Source organism: Lissotriton helveticus (genome assembly GCF_964261635.1).
Source record: "Lissotriton helveticus chromosome 1_1 unlocalized genomic scaffold, aLisHel1.1 SUPER_1_unloc_8, whole genome shotgun sequence".
In the NCBI taxonomy this organism is placed as follows: domain Eukaryota; kingdom Metazoa; phylum Chordata; class Amphibia; order Caudata; family Salamandridae; genus Lissotriton; species Lissotriton helveticus.
In genome coordinates, this window is record NW_027611725.1 from 3,243,957 (window position 1) to 3,264,071 (window position 20,115).

A 20,115-nucleotide genomic window follows, 5' to 3' on the forward strand; every position below is an offset into this window, starting at 1 on the left:
GACAGTCGCGCTATTTTTGAATTATGCAGTTGGGCATCCTGAATGAACTAGCCATATTAGAGTGTTTAAAAATCACCAAATGTCTCTTCCATTGAGATAACAATTAGATAAATAATAGAAAACAGTTGTCTGAAAACATTGGAACGATATGATATTATTTTTAACGTCAAAAGATTAAAAGTGGAACCACTGGAACCATAAGTTTACTCTACTTCTCACTTATTAAGTTCACAATTGTGATGATTGAATCTCTAAGGCTACGACAGAATATCCAAAATGAATATAGTAGAAGTGATACAAAAATCGTCAGTTAATAATTTTTTTAAATAATAAAACAATTGATTTGAAGTGACGAAAATGAATATGAAAGATGTATCCATCATAAAAGACAAGTAATTGTTTTCAATTTAAAATCTTTTTATTCTTTTTTTAAAGCTTTATCATAGCCTGCTTGAACGTTGTAAAAAGACTAAAACACGAAACCTCAGATTACATTGCACTATCTCCACTTCAGTGCTACTTGTAAGTATAAATACAATATACTAATATCTAATAGCTATTTTTCTGCTTCTCAGCTACAAGATTAAAGTACCCACTTAATTCCTGTACCTGATAGTATCTGTTTTGTTGATGTTCCACAACAACCTTCCATCTATATAGGCCTATCTATTGGTCTATCTATAATCTATCCTGTTAAATGGAAAATAGAGAAGTCCGCATATACTGAATAACGAATAAAAATGAGGGTAATGATAAAAATTAAAAAAAAATTAAAACAACCCTCTCCTTCTCTTCTCCAACCCACTCAAAAGACTAGAATAAGTAAGGGATTAGAATAAGTAAGGAAATGAACAAATGACTAACAGTTTTATTAAATACATGATGTTATCTAGAAAAATAGAAGGGTTCACGTTATGGCTGAATTTTTAGTGATAAAAGTCTGTCTAATCTTAATATGTTAAATTACCTGCTATAAATAATTGTATTTCCCTGCATGACTTTTTTCCATTCTTTTAGAAATTTACGTGGCAACTCCAGAAGAAGGCGCTGGTCGCCGAAACGCGCGTAGAGAATTATTAGGCCACCTTTTTTATTACCTTGACATTGTTTATATTTGTTTCTCTTTTAATTCACCGTTTTTATATTATGTATAAATTACTGTATAAATAACCCTATGTACAATGCACTATTCATGGAATTTTTATTTTTGACTAATTTACATTTATATTTGTTTTATGTCACTGCTCACTGTGTTTTTTTAAAATTTGAGAATAAAATTCTGATTTTATAATAATTGACAGCCTGTGTCCCTCTACATCAATCCTGGTCCTTTCATACTTCAAGTTGCCTAGGTTGTTTTTTGTCAAATAAGAGAGAGATCTTGGCAGTCGTGTTTTTGTGTGCGTATTATTCATTTTTCAAATACTTCCCTGACCTTTCCCTCACTTACCACTGAAGGTTATCAACGCTTCCTTTACCCTTCGTACAAATAGGTTTGCTGCCTTTAGTTTCTCTGCTTGTGGTGTTCACTTTTTTGTATCCTCCCTGGTGTTAACTGCTTTGAACCTTTACTTGGTCCACATTCCTGTGTCTGTGGCCTTATCCTCCCCCCTTGTTTGAGCATTTTGCCTATCTTCTGCTTGACCTTGGAGCTCCATGTTGTATGTATGCTTTTGTGACCATGAGGTCTCTGTTCAGACCCTCCAGGATTTCGCGATTTGCAAAACAATCGTGAAATCGGCAGTTTTGTAAAAATGCTGCGATTTTTACAAAACTGCCAGCGAAATTTGGAAGGTTGGTCAGCTCATGGAAGGAGGCCCCTTTTAGGTCTGTGTTGACAGTACAGCTCTGCTCTAGTGGCTGAGAAGTACATGCTTCGGTATCGGATATGTCTTTCTAATGTTTCAGGAGCTGGGGGGAGGTCTCTTTTTAGCAGAACTCGCCCAACCTGCTGGAATGTCGGCCGCCACGTGTCTATTCCTGCATGTCGCCCTCGTGGGGAACAGGGGGCGGCTTCACTCCTAGGCGACTCTGGTAGATGCTGGAAACGCGAGATTTCAGACAGCCTGAGCATCCTGTGGGGGCGCAGGCGAAGGAGGGGTGGCTGATGTGACAGACAACTGACAATACCCAGGGACCATCGGCATCTGCGGGCATTTAAATGATGAAAAAACTGCGAGGGACGGAAAGATGTGCAGCATGGAGAGGGGTGTGGGGCTGAAAAGTAAGAGTTGAAGGAGCTGCGAATGAGACGTGAGAACGAAGATGGGAGGGAGAGGGAGAAAGAATGAGGGGACGCAAACGGGGAGGGCAGGAGGATGTAGTGGCGAGTGGAAGAGAGATTGGAGGAGGGGGAAAGGTGAAGAGACAAGAAGGGGAGAAAAGGGTGAGATGTGAAGGAGCTAGAAAGGGGGAGGTTGTAAAGAAATGGAAGGCGTGAGTTTGAGAGGGTGGGAAGGAAGATGAAAGAGAGATGGGATAGAAGAATTAGGTGTGCGAAAGGAGGCCAAGGCTAAAGAGGTGAGGGAAGGGAGAGGCATTGAGGGGGCAGAACAAGGTTGAGATTGGGGAAAAGAGGGGCAGAAAAGATAGGAGAAGAAGGAAGAAAGAGTACAAGATGTAGAGAGCGGTGGGACAGGAGAATAGAGATGCGAGGAGAATGAGTAAAAGGTTCCCCGAGCGGAAATAGAGAGGGGGGAGGAAGAGCTCTAGAGCTGAAGTGGGGGAGAAGGGCAAATAGGAGGGAAGAGAAGAGGGGTAGAGGTGGGGAGATGGAATATAAACGAGAGACAAAGATAGAAGAGATGGGAAGACAAAGGAGAAGTGTGGGAAGTAAATGCATGAGAGAGGCGGGAAGGAATAAGTGAAAGATAGGGAGGGAGGGAGCGAAAGATGCAGAGGGAATGTGAGCCAGAAGGTAAAGAGGAGGAGAAGAGGACTTGAGAAAGAGTGAGCGGTGTATAGAAGGATGAAAGTGAGAGGAAGAGGAGGGACGCCTGGGAGGAGGAATAAAACGGGTAGAGGGAAAGCTGGACGGCGAGACGTGGGGAGAAGAAGAGCAGTAACACAAGGTTCAATGCTATTATTCATGAGAAACGCAGACTCTGTCAGACTGTTTTTTGAATAGTTTCAAACTTAGAATAAAATAGTTTTAAGAGGCCTGACAGGCTGGCTGAGTCTTTATTTCAGTTATTTATCTACTTGATACTTGTTGGCAATTCTGATTTTGTGGGTCAATAGCATGGTAATTGTATTCCTTAATGTACCAAAATGTGCCTGTACTATACATACCATGCCTTTTCCTCTGGCTAAATTCCCGCAGGGTTGCTTTGCTGAAATTGAACAAAAAGGGTAATTACCGAGTGTGATAGGCATCAAACACTTACAATCTCGGTCTCTGGGCAAACAGGTGTTTGAAGGGGGATCGAAATTTAATGGGCGAGTTATAATCCTGCTGTGTACTTTTATGTATTCCCTATCCAAGATACATAGATAAACTTATGCCTGCAAGCCTTGTTACTTAAATGTAAATACTAATCAATAGACTCTCCAGCAACATTAAAGAGTTGATTTTCATTGCTTGATTTCGTTGCTTGATTTTGCAACTAAGAAAGTGTCATTGGTATTCATTGAAATGTCACTCATAATTTCATTGAAATTATGAAAATGTCACACATCGCAGTCTTAAACCTTGGCAGCTTACAAAAGAAGTCAAGGGGGTTTTTCATTCTAATGATTTTCTATTTTAAATCTCCCCCTCCCTGTCCTGAAATGTTGGCTGTGTGATTATTACTGGATTTTGAGACTCTTCACTCCCTGGATCCAGAGCACAAGCCCCCATGGGGCTGCTGCTCAAGCCTTGCTGTCACTGGAGGGGGCGTGGCCAGCCACAGACATTTGCATACCCAGAAGCCCCTGCGGCAAACACCCGATTCATCACTACAGGCGACACAGGCGTTTGTGTAATTGGAGAAGGAGCTCCTGTAGCTGTGCACTCTCAAGAATTCATGAAAGTGACTGGCACGTCACTGGTGTAAAGTCACTCTAATAGTAGTAAGTTATCTTCTTTTTGTCATTGGCGGACGGTGAAATGTTCTATCTAAAGGTGATTTTCCAATTGTCCGCGGGTCACGCGCACCCCGTGTGGCCGTGAGAAGCGGAAGTTGTTGTAATTTTTGTAGGGTTTCTCCACAAGAAGCTCCGTGATTGGTTGGAACTGTGAATATCGGGGGGGAGGGGAGGGGCGGGCGGGCGGGCGGAGGCGCCATTAAGAAGGGAGTGAGGAGAGGAGAGTAGAGATGCTCGGGCGGCCGACAGAGCGGGCTGACGGACCGGGGGGTATTGAGGGCTGCAGGGAGGGGGCAGCGGCGCGGGTACACGATGGGGCAGGCCGGTGGGGCGAGTGGGAGACCGTCAGCCCTCGGCTCTTGAAGTGACGGGTGCTCGCGCGGGAGGACGGAGGCGCCGGTGCCCCTGGGGCGGCGCCGCGAGGCCTGCTCTTCATTCCCTCAGAGCGAGTCCGCGGCTCGAGCCCGCGCAGGGAGAGGGTGCGGCGGACGGCTGGTGCCCCTGGGGCGCCGTTCTACGCCCAGTCTCCACGCCCTCGGCCCTTAGGGTGGATGGTGTGTGAGGGAGCAGGGCAGCGGTTTGCGGGAGAGGACGGCGCTGGGGCCGGGCCTGGTGCGGGGGTCGCACCGGGCGGGAGCCCGTCCGCGAGAGTCTCTCGGTGGCAGCTCTGCCCGAGGGAAGGGAGCGGGGCCGCGCAGCAGCGCAGGGGGCTTGGCTGGCCGACAGTTGGGGGGCGGAGGAGGCACGGAGGGGCGGGCACGTGTGAAGGGAAAGTGCAGCAATAGCGGAGGAGTCGGGAGCCCAAGGGATTTATTTTATTTATTTTATTTTATGTGTTTTTCTATAGCGCGGACTTTACCCGAGGGTGTCAGCGCTTCACAGTAGGAACAGAACTGAAACATGAGGAGAACATTACAAGTGAACAAAGTACAAAAGCAAACGTTACATTACATGACGGAAAAGTGACAATCGTGAGCCAACAAAATATAAGAGGAAGCAAACGGTGCATTACAGGAGGAAAAAGGGACGTGAGCAGGTTAAAAAGACGTACAAAATAGACGCAGAGGTATAATACTGCAATATAAGGAAGGCCCTCAAGCACAAGAACAAACATTACTAGGCCATGGTGGCACTTGTGCATACTTGGGATAAGAAGGAAAGAGTCTAATTACATACTTGGGGGGGGGGGGGTAGCCTGATCCACATCTTGTGATCCTGGGCAGATTTATAAATGTCATCAAAGTACCAGAAAAAGGGTCTGGTCCTGGAGTGCGCTATGGGTGCCCCCGTAAAGAGCATCAATGCCGGAGTCGGGTCATGGGTACGAGGTCAAGGGGCCCAAAGAAAAGGCCGCAGGGAGTCTAATTGCAAAGGAAGGGGGGGGTTTCTCAGCCGGAGGTTCATGGCGCGGCCTGCACGGCCCGCTACCAGCTCTGGGGCTGTCAGCCGTAGGGAAGGCTGGACTCAGGCTCGGCGGGGGCAGTGATTGCACCCTGTGGCCGGGCCCCAGAGTGCCTCGCCAATTCGGAGTGATATGCAAAGGGCCCTCGAGGCGCGGGCATTGGGGGCACCTGGGGGTGGCGGAGACAGCTGCGAGCTTAGAGGTGGACGGGGACGCGTCAATGCTCGGGGTGGCAGGCATGGCAAGGAGACCCGGGGGGCTGTGGGAGGCTGCCGGGGTGGTGGGTTGCGTACAGGTGTCGTTTATGTGGCCACTTATTGGTCTGCTGGTGAAAGCATTTGGGTTCCCCAGGGCAGGGAATGCGGGCAAGGGTCGCAGAATGCGTGCAAGGGTCGCGGAATGGGTGCAAGGGTCATGGAATGCGGGCAAGGGCTGTGGAATGCGGGCAAGGCTCGCGGAATGCGGGCAAGGGTCGTGGAATGCGGGCGAGGGTCGCGGAATGCGGGCGAGGGTCGCAGACCAGTTGCCCTAAGGATTGCCTTTTGGGTACACCCGTATGGTGCATAGCTGTAGTATAAGGCACAAAGTGGGTGGCAATTGTGCTCCACAGCTGGCTTCGCCCGGATGCGGGAGAGGGGGGAGGACCTCGCTGTTGAGTGTGTCAAAGGTCTCAAAAGTGTGACAGGATCAGGCGGGCACCCATCTGGGCGGCAGCGGTGGAGGGTGATGCTGGCCAGAAGGATGTAAGTTTACAGTTCAGGCTGGGCATGCTGGACACGGAGAGAGGATTGCAGGAGGAGTGTGGATGGGTGCGCCCCGGACTGCGGGGGTCAATGATATGTGGGGGGGGGGTGGGAGCACGTAGCGGTGGAAGAAAGTCACGGTGGCGTGGGGGTTCACTTCTAGACAAACAGTGCTCTACAGTGCTCTACATTGCTCTTTAAAGGGATCGGGATAGATATACGGGAGAGGCAGGCATACCATTGGGATTGGTCTCTGTTATACGGGTTGGTAACGTCATTCGAGGAAGAGGGCGATTTCACCTCTAACTATTATGACTGATTAAGTGCCGTTAAGATAGGCGAAGGTGCAGGGATTCCTGATAGAGAAGACACGGCGCTGGGTTTTGGTAATTTGCTTCAGGCTTAATTTATAATGTCGAGGGATAAAGGTAGGTAACTTGCTCGGTTCATACTGCTGAGTGGGTATGGGATGCGCGGTAAAGATAGAAAAAAAAAAGCGCCAGTGAGGCATCATCGGCTCTGATTGCTGGGTAAAGACGGGAGGGACCGGGTTGGGGGGAGTGGGCCATCCAGGAACAGAAATATATAGAGATGAGGATATGGGAGTGGACGAGGAATGACCAGTTTGGTGCCAGGCGGATATAGCCAGATGCCTCGAAGGCTGTGGGAGCGGGCGGGACAACAGGCGGCGTGGAGCCGGGGGAGGGGCTGGGACAACAGGCGGCGTGGAGCCAGGGGAGGGGCTGGGACAACAGGCGGCGAGGAGCCGGGGGAGGGGGCGGGACAACAGGCGGCGTGGAGCTGGGGGAGGGGGCTGGACAACAGGCGGCGTGGAGCCGGGGGAGGGGGCGGGACAACAGGCGGCGTGGAGCCGGAGGAGGGGCTGGGACAACAGGCGGCATGGAGCCGGGGGAGGGGCTGGGACAACAGGCGGCGTGGAGCCGGGGGAGGGGGCGGGACAACAGGCGGCGTGGAGCCGGGGGAGGGGCTGGGACAACAGGCGGCATGGAGCCGGGGGAGGGGCTGGGACAACAGGCGGCGTGGAGCCGGGGGAGGGGCTGGGACAACAGGCCACCGCTCCCACCAGAGAATCATTCAAACACCTCCACATTTGACAGAAGCAGGGCCCGTTCTCATACTTGGGGATACAGATAACTAACAATCCCAAGATCTGCTGGGGTTAAACATAGAGTGCCATGAATGCAAGATTAGTAACCACGTCACGCTGGAGTGCTCTCCCCTCAATCTTCTGGGACTGACTGTGTTATTTAAGGATTCCACTTTCCCAAAGGCTCTTTACCTTCCCAAACTTCTGACAAAGATACCGCCGAGGGCATTGGCGAAATAGAATCTGAGATCAATGGCTATGTGTGCAGGGATTCAGCTGCAAGGGTAGCACATGCCAAGGGTATTCAGTCGCCAACATATGAGGGCCTGGGGGCAGTGGATATACAACTGTACTACTGGACAGCTCAAATGGTTCCAATAAATGACTGGATATTTGGTGACAGGGAAGACCCTGTTACCACATTGGGGTGGGGGGTTCCGGCGCTCTGCCCTGTGGTCCTGGCTTTACAGCACGAGAATTCCGCCACAGGTACACTCGATGACAGCTATCCCCACTGAGTGCTGGCTCAGCCAGGGGATGTTTGTATGCTTTGGCGAAAGCTCTCTTTCCAACAACTGACCTCAGTATATGGCTTACACCGATCACAGTTCTTACAACACAGTCACGCACTTGGACAATAGGGGACAATCCCCGCACTGGCGCGTGCTCTCTTTCCAACAACTGACCTTAGACGACTTACACCGATCACAGTTCTTTCCACAGAGACACGCACTTGGACAATAGGCAACATTCCCAGCACTGGTGCATGCTCTCTTGACAACAACTGACCTTAGATGACTTACAATGATCACAGCTCTTTCCACAGAGACACGCACTAGAACAATAAGGAACAGTTCCCGCATTGGTGTGTGTGCTCTCTTGACAACAACTGACCTTAGATGACTTACAATGATCACAGCTCTTTCAATAGAGACACCCACTAGAACAATAGGGAATAATTCCCGCATTGGTGTGTGTGCTCTCTTGACAACAACTGGCCTTAGACAGCTTACACCAAAACCAGTTCTTTCAACAGACACACTAGAACAATAGGGAACAATTCCAATCCACTCCCCGGGTACAATCCTTTGAAACCCAAACTTAGGATGGGGAAAATTGGAGGCAAAGATATATCAGAACTATATAGGACCCTTGTAATCAACACACCCAACACCATTACGCACCTGAGGGGCACTTGGGCCGTCAAGATAGGCGAACTAGATGAGGACGACTGGGTAGATGCCAAAATTATAAACCAAGCACTCACTGATTCCCTCACACCTCAGACTAATCCAATTTTAGGTCAGTTGTTGGAAAGAGAGCTTTCGCCAAAGCATACAAACATCCCCTGGCTGAGCCAGCACTCAGTGGGGATAGCTGTCATCGAGTGTACCTGTGGCGGAATTCTCGTGCTGTAAAGCCAGGACCACAGGGCAGAGCCCCGGAACCCCCCGCCCCAATGTGGTAGCATTTCCTTTTAGTAGGCATGGGCATCAACACTAAGGGATCCATGCTGGTTCAGGAGAGTGGCTTGCAAATGCTCCAGTAAACAATAGAAAGCACTGATTAAAGAAAATAAGAGGATGAGATGGCACAGATAACATTCACAGGTTGGGTGGCAGGAGCACCAAAAGCTAGACCATTCCCACAAACTGAATGCTTAAAACCCACTAACCATGCTCAAACTTCATTTTTCTGAGATGAAAAGAGCTGAACTAACTCAAAGATATAAAGATGAGATATCTAAATAGAGACAAGAATGTGTTCCAGGGGAAAAAACTGCCAAAAGCTACAATGGGAGCCAGTCACTAAACAGACAAGTAGTAAATTAAAGCAACAAAATAAGAGGGATTTATTATAGCAGTCTCAGTGTGGTTTTCTCTTACATGGAAATTAAATCTAGCAATGTTGAATAGGTTGGGGAGGTGGTGTTTGACTTTCAAAATAAATCTCCCATAATCCCTGAGATTTGCCGTTTTAAAGATTTTAAGTCACATGTCGTTAATAACTGAGAGACACTTGCCAAATTGCGATGGGTCCGGACTCATCACTTGACTCAGATTTAGCCTAAGAAGTAAGAAACAAATTGTACGTACTCCCAGGTAAATCCACTGGATCATGGTTAAAGAGATAATTGAAGGCAAGACCCTTGAATGATCATGTCCATCATCCATAAATTTCTCCAGTCATGGCCCAGGCTTCCTAATCATCATCGAGAGGTCTTGTGGATATATACCCTCAACACGATAGACAAAGGACTCAATGAGAGTCAGGAGATTGCCATTATCAGAGCCTGAATGTTATTGCTGTTTGGGGCTCCTACCGCCTGCATTGCTTTTGATTTAGTTTGAAATCCATCTATTATGCTTTTCCGTTTACTCTTTTTTCTTTGAATCAACTTTCCACCTTTTGAGGTTGGTTATTTGCCCCGTTTTTCTTCTTCCTTTTTTATATATTCTTTGCCTTGCAATCCCTTTATCTAACCAATTGAGCAAGTGTTTGGCCTGAGAGAGGATTCTTAGATCCCCTTCTTCTTGCTTCTTTCTTGTGCTCGACCTCCAGGCTCTGTCATTACTAGAGGATGTAAATGTAAATGTATTTATATAGCGCAAATCACCGACACGGTATCTAAGCGCTTGCTTAGGGAACCCGTCCTGGTATTCCCCTGTGAGATACCCTGGCAGAGTGTCTACAAGGTGAAAGCCAGGCATCCCACCGCGAGGGGCCGTAGTGGAGATTAAGCAAGCTATTGCCCAGAGTCGCAGAGTGTGACCCCGTGAGTCGAGTAGGTACCGGAACGAGAATTATCGAGTCCGTGGAATTTTGAGCCCGAGACCCGCCGAGGCGGGGAATCGAACCCTGGTCCACAGACGATCTCAGCTTCCGGGTCTGCCGCCTCTAACCACTGAGCCACGCTTCTCCTGGATTATTTGATAATATTCTTTTGTTTGCTTATTTTTATACTTGGTACGCACATTAGAGCATTATTCTGCTCCCTTGTCTGAGGCCCATGTTTATCGTTAGTTCCTTTCTTTAGTGACTATTGTCGTTCTATTAAGAAGATGCTGGTGTTCCCTTATACGACGGGTTAGTATTCTGTCTTTTTGTTTCTTTTTCCTTATCTAGATGGAACCTGGCGTCTTTTTATATATGCGGAGGATATATCTGTCCCTTCCTCTATGCACTTTGAACTTAGCCGGAATGGAATTCTACCCTCTTTTTTGTCTAAATTCCTGTAGCACCGTTTACGGTAAGACCTGCGTGTTCTCTAGACGCTTACATTGTTTAATTTTTGTCCATATGCTGACTGGATACGTCTATTCTTTTTTTTAATTCCTTATTTTCGCATTATCATATGTATTCATCGTATTGCTTTTGAAAACATTATTTGAACATCGTATGTTTGATGGCGTGTATCTATTACAGGCTTGTCCCACAGCCACGCCATTGGATTTTTCTTCCCTGAGGAAGGTGAGACCCACACCGGGTCGATTACCGAAACGCGCGTTGGTGTTGTTTCTACTTTATGGACCACGTCTAAACTGATGATCCATGTTCTTGATTTTTATCCTTATGCCAATGTATTTTGAAGACCCTGGATATGTGTGGCGCTACCTGAATATTGGAACATTCATCTGTTCTCAGCTCACAATCTTTGTTATGTTTATCTATTAAAATTGGTCCATTTATTCTTATCTCTTGTATTGTTGGCATGAGTATGATTGGATTTCTGATTTTTCAGGGTGTTATGGTACGTGAGAGTATGAATCTGTTGGTATGAATGTGTGAGTGAGTGTGGCGTGGGATGTTATATACGGTCATTTTACAAATAAGATACTAACAAATTATAATACACTTTTGATATGTTTCTAATCTGTGCGTTGTGACATGCCTCTGTCTTTCTGGCCAGCTCCCTGGGTGTTTACATATTAGCGATGTATAGCGCATATTAAGTGTTATGGTAGAGAATATTTGTTCTGAGTAGCTTCCTAATCATACTCTTTTGGTCCTTCCAATCACCGATAAACGATTTGCCTTCCTAAAACTACTGGCCACCAACTTACCTAAGCTCAGTGACTGGCTAATCACCACATGTGTGATGATGTACTCTATAGAATGAAGCACTCACTCCTCTGTCAGCTCCCCTCTGCAGACCCCTTTTCCTGTATGCTGCCCCTTCTTCTCATCTCTAAAGCAAGGCTAATTCAAACTGTACTGCTGAAAAGCAGCAATTTCCTCAGGCCTCACTGTCGCTATTTGTGTTTTGGGATAATTTACAGTGGGAAGAGGCGCACATCATCTTGTGCTGCCCAGACCTCCCCATTGTCATTCTGCACTTGACAGTGATCAGGTTGTCTTTGGGAGCATGACCAGACAGACCCTGTGCAGCAACATGTTACAAGATGTTTGAGCTTCTTCACCTTTCCCTTTCCTCGGGGTGTTATGTTAAATTGCACCAAATTGTGCAGCGAATGCAAATGTCTTTAGTTATTGTTCCATTGAAAGAGATGAATGAAAACACCTCACCAAGAGGGAATGCTGGCGCTAAGGGATTTTGAAGGAAGAGGTACAGGCTATACTAATGCATGGAAAGGCCAGTTTTAAGTTTTTCCCCAGAAGATTTCAGATTCACTGTAGCTCAAGACTGAGACATTTCCAGTCTCGTGCAGCTAGAAAGGAGAAGGATCTACCTGTATATTTGTTCTCTATTCATTTTAGGTTGGCACAGGAGCATGGCTGTTACTGAGTGTTGGATTCTGGAATACATAGAAATAATAATACAGTACTGAAGAATGAGTGGGCCCTTTTATGCACTGCACAATGGCAAATGGAGAGATCGTTTGATAGCGGGAATCAACAGAAAGCAGAAAGAGCATCTAGGGCAGCCTCAGATGAGAATCCAATCACTGTTCTTAATGACCTGTACGGTACCAAATGCAAAAGGTGGGAAGTTTAAGAAAGAGAATACTTGCGTAATCTGGTTGTGAAAAGATAATTAACTGTACAACTGTCTTGCGGCAGTGACATGGGTGCAAATGCAGGATTATGTGTTGCATATGGATGTAGTAGAAGTACATAACACACTGTTTGCCCAGACAAGGCAAGAAGACGTTGGAAAATAAATCCAAGATTTTGTTGTTAAGGGAACCATGATGGTTGATTGGCCCAGCTCCACAGGCCACCAAAGAGCAGTGATATGGTACAAAGTCCCTTAGAAATGCAAATGTCTTATATTTCGCTATACAGTTTCAATGAATTTGTGTTTATCTAAAAAGCTACTGATTGCATGGAAGACCAAAACATTTTCTTGGTTAGAGACCAGGCCTCTCCGAAAGGATAGAGATAAGCCACGCCAGGGGAATACCTTGTAGTCCAGGTTGTTCCAGTTGATTCCATAGAACCGGATGGGGATCTAACAAATGTGACACTATAATTTAGTAATAACAAGGCTGCTCTGCCTTCCTCATCAAGATTCAGACTCAACCTGTCCGACACAGCAAGAAATGCTACTTTCAACACATGGAGAGGTCAGAACCCAACTGGCAGGTGATCAATAAGTAAATTAGTTCCTATGAAAGAGATTCATCAGTTGACTGCCTTTTCAAGGATTTTTCAGAAAAAGGCAGTAAAGAGTTGTTAGATGATGCTGAGAAGCTTCAAACCTGCTGAAGAATTTTTGAGCAGAGAAACAAACGCAGCTTTTCAGGTTTTTTTTCCTACATGATAGGGACAGATGACGAGGCAAGGGCGATATTGCAAATGGAGATTAGATCAGGAGCTGGGATCTTTGGATATCCATTCATAAAATGGGCAGGAAAGGATCCATCTGGGAACTAGATTTAATAAAAAAGTCAAATTTGAGTAAGGGTACACAAAGTGCAGGCTGTAATTCCACAGACATGTTGAGGACAGTTCAAGATCACAAACTTTTGTGAAGGATGATACACATCTCAAATATAAGCCAAATGTTCTACTTGGAAAATAAAGAGTCAGGTAATTGCAAACTTTGGCAGGAGTCTCAATGTACTTAGAGGCACAGGCTAGTTCAAAGACACTTTTACCTGCCCTCCAACCGCTTTTTGGTTGATTCTGCCCACTTACATTCAACTCTCTCCTCTGTCCTCTGTGCTTTACTTTTTACCTCCCCTCTTGCTCAGCCTATTATCTCCTCTTGCTGGTTCAGTCCCTCTTACACCCACCTCACTGAGCATGCTCTCCTCTTAAAGTCTCTTCTTTTCCCAATCCTCAAGCCTCTTACATTTTCTCTCTGGTTCTGCCACTGTTACATTGATCTTGGCCCTCATACATCCATGCTCTACTCTTTACCGCTCATATTTTCACCTTTCCTCTGATATTCACTTGCTGATTCTGTTCCTCTTACGTTCCCATCTCTCTTCCCTGCCCTACTCTTCACATCTCAACTCGCCACCCAGTCTTTATCTTCTGTGCTTGTTCTGCCATAGTAAATACAGCTATGCCTTTTCCTTCTCCCCTTTCCTTTTATCTTCTCTTGCTACTCCTGCCCGTTGCATACACCTCTCCCCTTCCTCCTTCCCTCTCTCCTCTTGCTGATTCTACCCGTTTTACAGCAAACTCTAACTCCCTGATCTAATCTGCAGTTCCAATCTCTCACCAAACCTTTAACTTTCTCTTGCTGGTTCTGCACATCTAACATCTACCTTCCCCTCCTCTCTGACTCTTCATCTCTAGGTGGTTGTTCTCTCTTCCATCCACTTCTCTCTCTTGCCACTCTGCCTCTGTGCTCTTGCTGGTTATGTCTTTCTTAAAGCCATGACTCCTATCCATGCACTACCTTCACTGCTCATCTCTCCCCCAGCCTTATAACTTTTTTCACTGGCTCTGCCCCATTTACATCTTCTCTACATTTTCATCCTCCTGAACACTTTAATCATTTCCCATTGATTTTGCCACTTACACCCCCTATTTCCGTTCATGCTCTACTCTTATTCTCATCTCTTCCTCAAACCCTATTTTGTGGATTCTGCCCCTTTACATCAATCTCTCTGCTTTATCTCTACTACTGTGTCTCACCTTTCTCAATAATTTGGCCTTTATTATACCCACCTCTAAGCTACCTGCTGAACCCTTCACCTCTCATCTCTCTGCAGCCTCTAACCTTCTCTCACTGGTTCTACCTCTCTAAAATCTACCTCCCCCTGCCTCTTACCTGCTTTTGGTTGTCCTGTCCTCTTACATCCAACACTCACCATACCCTCTCCATGACACTTAAGTTCTCCTGATGATTCTGCTTCTTTTACAATTACCTCTTCAATCCCAGCCCTGCCTTTCACCTTTCATGTTACTCTTCAGCCTTAAGTTTGTTCACTGGTTCCCCCCCTTTATGTTCGTTTCTCCCCTCCATGCTCAACTCTTCATGTTTTATCTCTCTCTTACCTCTACTGTCAATTTGCTGTATCTGCCCCTCAAGCTTCCACCTCTCCCCTACATGCACAGCTGTTTATCACTCTTCTGGCTGGCCTTTTACCTTGCTTCACGTCTTGTGCCAGGACACAATACAGGCCCCTGCAGCACAGATGGGCCCACAACACTTCAGGGGCCCATTCAGCCTGGGACCAATGAATATTTGTGAAATATTGGGGCCCCTTATTATATTCTGAGGCGGGGGGCCCATCATTTTGTGTTACACCACTGCTCATGTTACTTTACAACATGGTCTTCCCTTCCATCCTCCCATTCTCCCCAAGCCTATTACATTTATCCTTTGCATGCTATTCCTTTTACCTAACTAAGATTCTTCCCTTCTCTCATTGATTCTGCCATTACATACCCATCACTAAATCACTCTTTCCCCATCTCCCTTTCCTTAAGCGTCTTGTTTTATATATCTGTTTTGCCCCTTATGTCCAGCTCGCTCCTCTCTGTTCTACTCTGTCATCTCCCCACCTCTTACTGTCTTTCGTTTGCCTAACCCCTTTTAGATGTGCCTCTCCCTCAATAATTCTATTAAAAGCAAAAGAGAGCACTAGACCTCCTCCAGGACACTGGAATTCGGGATTTCAGATATGAACAAACATGATGCAGGGGAGTAGTGCTACCTTTTCAGATGTGTACAACAAGGAATGGAGTGTGGTTTGATAGGTTAAATAGTTTGGGTGTACCTTGGAGGGGTCGTTGCACTCCCCTTGATGTGGTGAGGATGGATGTGGGGTCACCCCTCATACCAACTCAATGTTATCTCCACTATTCTTTTACCGACCCAATTTTTCATTAGTCCTTTTTTTCATGTAAATTACTTTAAAATAAAAAAAAACACCAAGCGTATATTCCACTGGAGTCACTATTTATCTGTTTACGTTTCTTATGGATGAACATGCTTGTTTGAAAAAAAAACAATATAACAGAGTTGCAAAAATAAAGACAAGAATAATAACTTCTCAATCCGTTTTCTGCTCTTCGCCCTTTCCCTTCTTTGAACTTGAGCAGCGCCGATCGTGACGTGAGGTCACTCGGTTTCAGGCCCGGACTGGCTGTTGTGGGCACCGGGCAATCCCCCGGTCGGCTGAAAAGCGGCCCCGGCAAAGCGCTCGCCCCCCTCCCTCCCAGGGGGCAGGGGGGCCGGCCGAGCACTTTGCCAGGGCCGGTTTTGGTTCCCAGTCCGGCCCTGCTCAGTTTCTCTGCTGTGAGTCCTGCTGGATGCTCCGCGTTTCATTCATGCAGGGGCAGGGTTCACTTCACACCTCACGCCAGTTCAAGCATCTGCAATTATCGTGCAGATGCGGTGATTAGGATAAGGGAAAGAGTTGCCAGCAAAGGAAAGCTGATCACGGCCACAAACCCTGCCCTGCCCAGTCTGCCGCAACTGAAACGGATGCGGGGTCATATTTCCCCTTCAGCCCATGGCCCCGCCTCTGGACTTGAGCAGCACCATGGTTGCACACCCCGACGGAGTGCGTTTCCCACCTGTAAGTGGTACAATGGCACATTTTCAAAAGGATGATGGCCTCCTGGGGACTAAGTCGTAGTTAGAAGGCCGCGGTGTCTTGGGCAGCTGCCCACACTGGCCATGCCTAGCGCCAGCCCTGCGTTCACATCTCACATTTACAGTTCTAAAGAACCACACCAGGATCTGAGGTGCCAGGACCGGCCACTTACAGACTTCGGGTGAAGGGGGGGAGGCTGGGGTCCTAGGATGACAGGCTGCTCAGATATGGGCCTGTCGCCTTAGGAGGAGGGATCCGATGGGGAGACATATGGTCACGTTACACTGTCATGAAACTGAAGAACTCCACACTCAGGAGCAGGCCCATGTGCTGGCTCCCCTGCAACAGTTCTCCTGTCAAGCTAGCCAGAAGTCAGCTACCCTCTACTGCCTTAGTGCCCCGCCCTCCCCCAGGACACCAAAAACCCAAAACGTGCCCCTTCAACAGAGTTGTCACATCCACAACGCCCAGATACCCCTAGAGGGTGACAGGGCTGCGCTATACAAATGCTGATTGATTGATTTAATCCAGCAAAGTGTTTAGCAAATGTGTGCGGTACCAGTTACCTGGTTTTGTTATCATAAAATAATTCAGAAAATATAGATTTTGTTGATGTGATCTTGTAATTTCCCAAAACAGATATTAAGCAGCCAATAAGATGAGTTGAGTTAGCTCCATGCATCGTCATGTTCCAGAGCAGCTGCAGAGTATTCTAGGCTAAAAGATACAAACACTAAGCAAAACTGAGCTAAAATCTTGAAAATATTTTGAGTGTTAAATAAGTAGAGAAATTCAATGGAGAAAACCAGAGCAGAACAGAGCAAAACTTAAACAATCAGTAGTGACCGTGCATCGGACAGACAGGCCAGCTCATGAAGACAGACGCATGAATCTTTTAAGATCTGTACCAGGAGGAGCATTAACTACCGTTGGCACTCAGTTCTTTTAGCCACTTTATTCCATCTAAGCTTTAAAAATTCAGATTTACGGTTTTTGTCATTTTGGTTTGTTTTTCTAATTCGAGTTGGGATTTTTATTTCTTGGTGTTTTGACTCTATTACTGGTTTGGCACTGTCTGCTCTGTGCTGCAACTACCAGGGGGCTGAACTCAGGATAATGTAATAACTATAAGGGTTCACCCTTGACAAGAGGTATGATTATTCCTTGAGAAAAGAATAATTAAATTTCTTGCACCAAGAATGGGGAGATTCTATCTAGCCCCAATTTCATCAGGTTACCCAGCCAGTGGCGATGACATGGCGTCCCCGGTTGCCGGAGTGGACGTGAACATTGATAGTAAGTCTACCGTTGCCAACGAAGGATGAGAGAGAGGAGATGTCTAAGGACTTGATTACTCCTGGTTTAGTACCAAGACCAGAAGCCTCGGTGTTGTGCAAAGCACAGGTTGCACGTCAGACGCAAGACTAGACTGGGACCATCCAGGAACTGCAAAGACAAGAAAAAGAGAGTGAGAGGATCAGGGCAGATTCTGTGAAGATACAGTATGTGGTGTCCATTGCTACTGCCCCTAATTGTGCCAAAGAAAACACTACTTTGGACCCCGGGGCACTGCCGAACGAATGTATCATATATGTTAATCACTCATGTAATAAGACTGTCTCATATAAAAATCTTTAACATTAAACTCAAAACAATTATCTGGTTCAGCGCTGGGATGCCCAAGGGTAACCATGCGCGATACAAAACTCATTAATAATAATAATAATAATAATAATAATTTATGAACATATAGACCATTACTGAGGTTTATTCATCTTTACACCTAATGCAATAAAACAACTTCTTGATCCAAAGTTCAGTCACAATCACAACCTTCTTCTGGGGCTTATGTTTGCAGCTATAATAAAAACAAACATAAACAATAATAAACAGGAAGGTCCAGGAGTTAGGAGAAGTGTCTGATTGACAACATACACACCCGGCGAGCAGGCCACTGCGTAGGTTTATACGTAGAGGGTATATTAGTGTGCACAAGCATTTACAGTAGGTTTGAAGGTGATTTTTGACACCCTGTCACAGAACCTACACATTTAAAATGCCGTTTGACTCCATTTCAAGTTTAACAGAAAACAGGGCAAACACTAAGGCATATATGGCAGAGCAGGCTACTGACATATATGCTTTAGAAAGAGAAACAACAACGTTTAATGCACAAAGAGGTTCAACTACCGAACAATTGAAACAGTTAGAATATCTATTGAGAAGAGAACTCAACCAACGTCTTCTTGCATCCACACTTATTGAATATCACAAAGTGAAAAGGATTCCACGGGGGTTCGGATTATCCATAAAACCCATGTTATACAGATTTCAGTTTAACAGAATTCATGGACAGATGGTACAGTATTCTAAATAAGTATTCATTGGATCGGATCCTATTGTTAGTGGAGGAGCTATCGCGCACAATCAGGAAGCTGGATGAGGAGATCCACAGGATAAAAAAAAATGATCAAGCAGAATGTAGGATAAAGTGTGGCTAAACACTTTGAAGGAGATAAATAGGAAAAGAGACGTTTATTCGAAGGAGATACAGGTAAGCAAATTACACAAGTTCAAAAGAGATACGATAGACTAAAATCTCAATGAGGTGTATACATAGGCAGAGGTTTACTCTCAGAGAAGGAACACAAAGAGACCCAATAATAAATCATCAGCAGCGAGCCTGATCTCGGAGAAAGACATAGATCCATCTAGAGCTCCATAGGCCAGCATCCAAGTACCTAAAAATGATCTCCACACAAGAACCGGAGCTAGCAACTACCTCTACTCAATCGTCTTTTTTGTCCTCAGGACACGATTCAGGTCAACCACCGAATGCAACAGTATCAACAAAAGCCCAATTTACAAAAGGAAAACATGCAGAGGAAAAAGAAAAACCAACAAAGAACTTAAGAAAGCAGAACAAAGTCTAATTATAAACATTTCGTTTTTATCTTTAACTACAGAACAATCAGAAGTCCTAAGAAAAGGAACATCATTTGTGGGTACATATTTATTTATTTATTTATTTGCTTATATAGCGCAGGAATTCGACTCCCGAAGGGGTATCTCTGCGCTTATGTTCTTACCAAAGCTATCTACAGAGAGAAAGGATCATCAGGCAGTAAATGGTATCTATGTGGTCAGGAACAGGTGGGTCTTTAAGCATTTCCTAAAGGCGGCTAAATTAGGATTTTGCCTAAGGGTAAGGGGCAGGGAGTTCCAGAGGGTGGGGCCTCGGTAGGAGAGGGCTCGGCCTCCCTGTCTTTCCTTCTTGATCCGTGGTACTTGGAGCAAGGATTGGGTCTGAGAGCGCAACGAACGACCAGGCTCATAGGGTCTGAGGATTTCTGATAGATACTTAGGACCGGCGCCAGATAGGCATTTATGAATTATACAGCATATCTTGAACTTCACCGTCTGGCGAACGGGTAGCCAGTGCGTTTGTTCAATAAAGGGCGTGAGGGGGATCTAGATGGAACATTCAAGATCAGTCTGGCCGCTGTATTTTGGGCTACCTGTAGTCTGCCTAGTTGTTCCTCATTGGTTGAAATCAGTAGCCCATTACAGTAGTCCAGTCTACTGATTACCAATGCCTGGACTAAAGTTTTCCTTTGGCAGTCCGCTAGATAGGAGAAGACCCTTCTCAGAAGTCCAATGACCCCACAGCAAGATCCAGTAACCTGATTGACCTGATCTTTGAGTGTCAGGGACTGGTCAAGTCGAACCCCAAGGTTTTTTACTACCTCTTTGGGAGTGGGGGCAGGGCCTAGTTCGGGAGGCCACCACTCAGGAGACCATAGGAGCGGTGCCTCTCCAAAGAGCATGACC

At 46.1% G+C, this 20,115-nt stretch overlaps 1 long non-coding RNA gene across 1 annotated transcript; it reads left to right on the forward strand.

Moving 5' to 3' along the window:
• The first annotated feature begins 3,939 nt into the window (after positions 1–3,939).
• LOC144806499 (uncharacterized) lies at positions 3,940–10,994 on the forward strand. The gene is made up of 3 exons (XR_013605816.1): positions 3,940–4,053; positions 10,448–10,571; positions 10,748–10,994. It is a non-coding gene; the product is annotated as an uncharacterized LOC144806499 (long non-coding RNA).
• Positions 10,995–20,115: the final 9,121 nt, after the last annotated feature.